Source organism: Thunnus maccoyii, chromosome 8 (assembly GCF_910596095.1).
Source record: "Thunnus maccoyii chromosome 8, fThuMac1.1, whole genome shotgun sequence".
Taxonomy (NCBI): Eukaryota; Metazoa; Chordata; class Actinopteri; order Scombriformes; family Scombridae; genus Thunnus; species Thunnus maccoyii.
In genome coordinates this window covers 23,011,704-23,019,665 of record NC_056540.1, presented here as the reverse complement: position 1 = coordinate 23,019,665, position 7,962 = coordinate 23,011,704, and the positions used below count along the sequence as shown (strand labels likewise).

At 37.7% G+C, this 7,962-nt stretch overlaps 1 protein-coding gene across 4 annotated transcripts in view; it reads left to right on the top strand.

Annotated features, from left to right (window-relative positions):
* Positions 1–682: 682 nt before the first annotated feature.
* The window catches only part of enox2 (ecto-NOX disulfide-thiol exchanger 2), a 188,332-nt gene continuing 181,052 nt past the window's right edge, over positions 683–7,962 (top strand). For all 4 annotated transcript variants that reach the window (XM_042418470.1, XM_042418465.1, XM_042418468.1 and 1 more), the window contains exon 1: positions 683–852. The gene's annotated coding sequence lies outside the window, so the exon portion shown is untranslated. The remainder of the gene's footprint in view (positions 853–7,962) is intronic.

Sequence of the window (7,962 nt, the reverse complement as noted above, 5' to 3'; positions counted from 1 at the left end):
TTTTGGTCCATGTGTCCCCTTAGAGAGAATGATCAAGGCAAATCAATACAAAGGTGTTCTGAGGTATCCTGATGGGAGTGGTCTCTTCCAGGATGACAATGCCCCCATCCACAGGGCACAAGGGGTAACTGAATGGTTTGGTAAGTATGCAAATGATGTGAATCATATGCTATGGCCTTCACAGTCACCAGATCTCAACCTAATTGAACATGTATGGGAGATTTGGACCGACATGTTAGACAGCACTCTCCACCATCGTCATCAAAACACCGAATGAGGGAATATCTTTTGGAAGAATTATGTTCAACCCTCCGGTTCAGAGACTTGTAGAATCAATGCCAAGGTGCATTGAAGCTATTCAGGCAGCATGTGGTGGTCCAACACCTTACTAAGACACTTTATGTTGGTTTTTCCTTAAGTTTGTCACCTATCTGTAAGTATAAGGCAAAAATCAGATCATAATATAACATTAGTCATTCATGGAGAAAAATAAACTATATCAGTCCGACAGTCTTGAGGATATCTTATTTTTAAAAACTTTACCAGAGGTGAGTAAGGAATCTATTTCTGCTATGAAATGAGGTATGTTTGGTACACCTTTAAAAAAAACAAACATCTTAAAACATTTCGCTCAGAGGGGGACGGAAAAACGTCAACAAATAGCACGTGTCGGCCTCCCGCTTGCCGTACTTGGCTCCGCCATTAATGACAAGTCTCGTTGCTAACCGGAAGCTTTCCTGGTTACCCACTAACAGTAACAAGAACAGCTGACAGACACTTCCAGGCTTTGTATGGATTTTTTATAGGAAGCCTTACACAGAGAGCATGGAGGAGGACGCACGGTGCTTTCAGGTACTTTTATACTTCCCGTTCGCTTTCCTCTTTCACTTTAGCGGTGCTAACGTCCGACCGCGGCAGTTAGCTCCCCTCACAGTGTCGCCGCTACGGAAAGTTTACAATAACAAGGCACGATATTGTAAAAGTTGACGGCAAATTACATGTTGTTGCCACATAAAACGCGCCTAGTGTAGGTTAACTTGAGGCGTTAAGTAACAACAAATGTGGTCCAGCTGGGTTTTGTTCGTACGTTAGCTGATATAACAACTTATTCATCTGACTGCTGATTTTGCATTAATGTAACTGAGCGCTGTGACAGAATAACCCTTTAAAACATCATTCTGAGCATCATTTCTGCAGCGAGAACTCTCCTGTGCAGTTACTTTTCACTTTCCGAGAGAAATCAGTCGGTTATACTGCTGGTTGGTCCTTTTTGAGTGTTCCTCTCCACCTTAAATGAACGCTATAGAGGAGCAAAGTGTAGAGCTGTTATAGTTTAAACTATTATCTGTGGTTCAAAGCAGCGTTCAGGAAGTTATTTTGATGCAGAGAACAACTGATTACACCAATCATGGAAGACATTATGGTTGAAGTAGTGTTTTAGAGATGCTCACAGGAGGGAGACCGAAAATTGTTATGCCTATTCTTAGTAGTTGTACATTTAAGTAACCTGAAATCATGTGTGGCTGCAGCTGTCAATCTGTCATATTTTAGAATAACCAGTTAATTGTCTGAAAAATAATACATACAACAATAACATGAGAAAGACATAAAAACATGTATGACTATATTTCCTAGAGCCCAAGGTGACATCTTCATGTTGCTCTTTTTGTTTGACAAACAGACCAAAACCCAAAGATATTAAATTTATGATGAAATAAAACAGACAAAAAGGAGCAAATCCACATTGGAGTAGCTGGAACCAGTGAATGATTATCATCCAGACCTGGGTCACTTATGGACCGTCATACTTTGTTGGAGTGAAAGTGAAATGTGTGGGACTTTACAGGGCTAGACCAAATTTGCTATGTAAGCCATGTTGCCTCAAGGCAAAAGTGCAGTTGCACTTTGCTATTGCATTTATAAACCAACTTTGTACTTGAGTAATCCACTAATTATTTTTCTAATTCAACAATTACTTGTTTTGTTTATAAAATGCCCATCACAAGTTCATAGAACCCAAGTTGATGTCTTCAAATAGCTTGTTTTTTCAACCAGCCACATCTAGCCCAAAGACATCCAATTTAGAAATACAGAAAACAGATAAAAACAGCAAACCCTCACATCCCAGACGCTGGCACAAACTAGCGTTTGGTATTTTTCCCTTGATGACTGACACCTGTGTGCATTGTCCTAAACACTTGAATGTTCTTTTTTATTTTATTTTTCCCTGTTCTCCCCTTTTTGTAGCGTTTCTCTTTGCACTGTAAAACACTTGGGATTATTTGTATTGTGTTTAAAATGCACTATAGGTAGAGTTGAGATGAGCTGAGTGAAATAATGAATTCATTTTTACACTTGTTTTCAAGTAAGTTGATTCACTAAATGATTAGTTTACTAATGTTACACCACAAGGGTCATGTATTAAATCATTTGCAGAAAATAGATGTAAAATGGTGCTGTTGAGGAATTAAGAAATACGGTTTACTCTAAGCGGGAAGACAGTATTGTGGCACCTTGTCTAAATGTTCAGAAGACCAGCCTTTGATGAGGGTACGAAAGTGGAGAGCTCGCATCTAAAAATATGGCAGGATCATTATTGAAGACGCCTCTGTAAATACATTCATTTCCAGAAAGGCTCATGGTGAGGTGCATTTCTTTGGAGAGATTTGAAGGATTACTGAGTCATTAATGGTAACCTAATGCCAGTGATATATGGGGTGTCATACAGGTCTGAAGATCTAAGTCCAATAATGAGCTAAAGCATGTCTGCACAGGTATAATCCTAAATCTTGACTCCACATTTTGCTAAGAGAGGCGCTGTTGATAGCAAAGGTTAATCCTCCTATTGATTAAAAAACTGAGGATGACATTTGTTCTGGCCCACTCTGAGTCCCTGTTGTCAGAAATACAACCAGAATCTGAGCAGGATAAATGACATTTGAGGTGTTTAAAGCATTTAAGCAAACCAGTTCATTCAAGTAGCTGCAACTGCGTAGGTATTTCTATTTTAGGTATCTCCCGCATGTAGTAGCTGTAGGTCAATATACTGTATGTTTAATGTTTAATACAGTTTTTTCATGTATTACCCGTGAGGCTGTGTAAAACCTTACTGACAGCAAGGAAATGATTAATTACTGTGAGTGGGCAGTGGATGGATGCCTTTGCTCTTCACATTAGTGCTGAAACGATAATAGAAAATTAATTCTCAAATGTGACGATTTGCTGCTTTTCTGTTTTTATGTTGTGAATTGAGCATTTTTATGTTTCAGACTGGACAAAACAAACTATTTAAAGACATCACATTTTCACTATTTTCTAGGCATTTTTATAAATGATTCAAGACACAGGATTCTAGACATTCAAACATTTTATAGACTATTAATAATGGAAAAAGGGCATTTTTTTCACGACAGACTTAGAAATGCTTTTTGTTTTGTCTGTTAAAAGTGAGAATAAATCAACCAAACAAAGGCAACAGATTCAGCGGCTGCAGTGTTTATGATTTGGACTGTTTAACATGTGAGTCAAGAAGTGGAGCCCTGTTAAGGTGGCGCAGTTTAAAAGAACAGGCCACGACAGACAGAATAATCAATAATGAAAATAAATGTTGCAGCCTTACCTCACGTTATCTGTAATAGTAGTAGTTTAGTTACTAAAATGATATTTAATTCTGTAACATTTTGAATTTGGTTAACATCCACATTTCCTGTTATTTTTTTTAGCTCTTCTTGCATGGTGTTTACCATGTGAAAGATTAGGTTCAGAAGTTTACCTGTCTCCTTCTACTTGGGCGGGATTTATTTAAGCAGCGTTGAGGACCGCAGGACCAAGATGTAATAGGGGTGTCAATATTCGTCATGTCAGCAGGTTTTGCTTCATTAATCTGTCTGATTGATCTAGCAACCATGTGGTTCCATGACCTTGCTTTGCACAAATAAGAACTGCACCCATGCCAGTGTTACCTGATCTACTGCTCCACTGATGGATTAGTGCTTGACTTATTGAAAGAGCAGGACAGAGACATTTGGACACCAAAGCTGCAGTTGCTGAGGGGATTACATGTGTAACAGAGTTGGAAGTGTATTGTTACAGTTTACGAATGACGTCACACAGCCATAATTGTAACAGGGGATGAAGTCATTGTGGGCTGCTGCGTTGTGGTAAGTCCGATCAGTTGGAGGAACAAAAATGATTGAATATATCATTTCTAGGAGACATTGGAGAGAAATAGATCTATCAGCAACAAAGGTAGCTGGAATATTTGTTGCTAGTAATAAACATATAATTTCTAACCTGATTTCTATCCTGAAATATCTTAAAAACTAAACATAATCATAATCAGTGATCTTTGGGTTTTGGACCGTTGATCTAACAAAACAAACTATTTAAAGATTAACACCTTTGGCTTTCGGAGGGTGTCATAGATATTTCACAATTTTATGACATTTTATAGACCGAAGAATGTGAAATGAAATGAAAACAGTCATTCACAGCACACTATAAGTAGCATACACCCTGACCAAAGTTTAGCTGGATTTGCTCCCCTCTTATTAATGCCATACTAGCCCAGTTTGTGAGACTGAAAATGAGGTGGTTTTCAAGCCATTACTGTCATTCTTGTCATGGATCTCCTTTGTTAGATATGCCCTTCAACTTCCATTTAAAAGAGAATTTCTGTTTTCTTTTTTTGTTACGATATGTTATTGTTGCTCTGGCAGTCATCTTTTTATAAAAGTGCATTTGTCTGCACTACGTTTCAGATCTGTCAGTTCAGTTAAATTTGGGTGTTAGGTAAGGTGACCCTGGCTGCTTGGAACAGAACAAAGCTTGAATTAAAATGCAGTAACTTAACATTTCAAGTCAAAAGCCTGTTCTGCATACAAATTTAGGTTAGTTTTCCACTTATGGATTAAACTAGCATGTTCATAAAATGATCTTGTACTGTCATAATAGATCAACATTGGTGGCCAGTGCTTTGTGCTGTGCTTCAGTGAATGTTATACTTATATTAGCACAGAAATCTGTTCTTCTTACACAACTGTTTTGTGATTGAGAGGTGCTTCTTTTCAGAAATAGTAAAAACTCCTAATTTTTTAATTGGAAATCAATTTATTCAGCGAAATAACTGAGATGCCCAGTTAAAATCAAGGTTGAATAAGGCTTACATTGACCCATATAGTTGCAACGGAATGGAATAGATGGATGTTATATTTTCCAGTCACTATCTCATTTATATTTTGATGGACTGTACACATTAATGCTTATGGCCCTAAGGGAAAAGCAGTGAAGTTATTGATGATATATGTAAAATAACTCTTCCTCTACATGCCCCATCTTTGTGAACACAAGGATTAATATGACTCTGTTATTTCCACCTGCAATCCTAATTCAGTTTATTAAAATTCATTACCATAACAGCACACCCACTTTCCACCATATGGTCAGTATTTTTACTACTTGAAATTTCTGTGAGTGGCGGGCAGTCCCTCTGCTTTCAGACTGTGTGTTGTCATGTCATATCCTTGATTATCAGAATGCAATGTTAGAGTAGCTGAAAGCTTGTTTAGAAATATTAATGAGATTTAGGCTACAGGTTTATATGCACACACTAGCTCAACAGTGTGGTTTAATTAAAACATACAAGTCTGCCATGCAGCATAAAATTACTGTTTTTATTGCAAGCGTCAATCATAAACTAACCGAATTTGCATGTGTACCACTCTTCTAGAATGCTACTATTGTATAAACTTCAATATTTTGTTCAAGCTGAGGAGGAAGACATGTCAAAATCCTTTTTAGAAACTTGGAAACCATTTACAGAAAGCTGTGATACAGGTTATATTCACTTAATGCAGAGCCATTATGCTGTCAAACAGATATGACCTAAATTGGATTGTTGAAGTTGAAATGATTAGTCAATTTATCATTTAGTCGACCCACAGAAAATTTATCGACTGACACTTTTGATGATTGATCCTTTAAAGCCTCTGGGAATTTGACTTGAAATAGTAAAAATGCATATATGATATCAAAGTTTAGTGTCTCATTAAGCATCCACAAAACTCTGAGTGACAATAAACATTCATAACTGTTTGAAAACTGAGTTCAAAAAACAGCTCATTTTGCTGTTTAGCTACTGGGGGCTGGCTAACTACAGTAGTTAGGTTTCCATGGTGCAGAGTCGTACTTCTAACTCACTAAGCCTCGCCTCCAACACAGTAAATAAACTGCATTTATTACATGTACCATTATCACTAAAGGACGCAGAGGAATAGATAAATTTAAGACACACTGTGCAAGAGAGAGAGGGAGAGAGGGAAGCCATCGCTACCTGCTAAGCTAAAGTAACTTGCAGATCTGAAAAGTGTGCTGTGTGACTTGCAAGAAAGCTGCTAGAAGAAGGAGAGAGCTAAGAGTAGCGCCTTTTACACAGCCCGTTCAAGACGGGAATACTGTGCCTTTAATCTTCCTCGCTGTTCTGTATTCAAGGTACGGACACGGAGTGGGGGGCAGAGTTGCGCCACCCATAACCCGGCCATGGAGGCAGTCACAGGGAGCTGATGTTGCTGTGTTAGCCCATATTCAGACCAGGGCGTGTTTGTGCTTTAGAATGTAACTGCTGTGAAACAATCAGGGAATAAAGTTTTATTGATCTAATTCACCAGCTTCCTCACTACCAGCGCTCCCTCACTTCATTCACCCTCTAGCTCACTCGACCATAGCTGCTCTCTCTCTCTCTCTCTTTTTTAAAATGAGTCGGAAAGCCAACAGTAAAGTCTAACGTTACTTTTAACGTTATCAAACGAAGTGAAATGTCCTCATCTCGTTCTAGTAACTTCTTTTTACTACCTCATGGCAGAGTCTACAGCTCTGATCAGTCTGATCTCCGTCATGCCTCTGAATACGGTATGCCACCATGCTATGTAAAAGCACACACGGAGGTGGCTTTATGCCAGCATTGTGTGGTTCAGTGTAAAAAAAAAGCAAAGGCAGTTCAAAGGCGGATCCTCTTTACAGCTATAATGCAGGTTCTCTGTATAAAAGAGGCTAGTGCCTGAGTAGAACTAGTGTAAGTTTAGACGTACAGCAGGTAATTTGCCACAGTAAATAGCAAAATTAACTGGGTTGAGATGCAGAAACACTACAAATGACACAGAAAGTCCAGCAACCGGAAATGCGACAATACGCTTACCGCCATATGTCACGTCTTTTATGATTGGTTTGCGGAATTTACTGCGGAATTTTTGTATTAAATGTCTGAGGATAACCCCGCCCAATTCAAAACCGATATCAGGAAGGTTTACAAAAACTTAAATGACAATATTTTGAATTTGAATTGAAACTAATACTTTTTAGATGCTTATTACTGCTGCTTATTACTATAAGACCGTAAATTACACAGTTAGAAGGCTTCAAGTAGGTTTTTCCAGGTAAAATATCAAATATTCTCTTGTTCCAACTTCTCAGTCATCACTCAGGATTTGCTGCATTTTTTGGTCTTTTGTGATAGAAAACTAAATATTTTTGAGTTTTGGACTTTGAAGTAATCGCCTTGGGAATTTTTCACTATTCTCACTATTCTCTATACATGAAACAATTGATTCATTGAGAAAATAATTGGCAAATTAATTGATAATGAAAATAATCATTAGATACATTCCTAATTGAATCCTAATTGATTTAATATTTTAATGTTATTGTTAATGTTATGTTAGCTGCAGGCAAAGCACACTATTCAACTGTATTATTTTGGAAAATATAAATATTCAATCTGGACTGGTGCATTTTAAAATGACTGATCAGGAGTCTGGGAAAAAAAACACAAAAAAAGAGGACAGAGGCGTTGTTGCAGTTTCAAGTTTTTGGTTTTTACTTTAAAACATTTAGAGCAGTAAACAACAGCTAATAAATTCTGTAGCTGTGCGTCAGCCAGTTACTGCATTACTTACATGTATTAGGCTG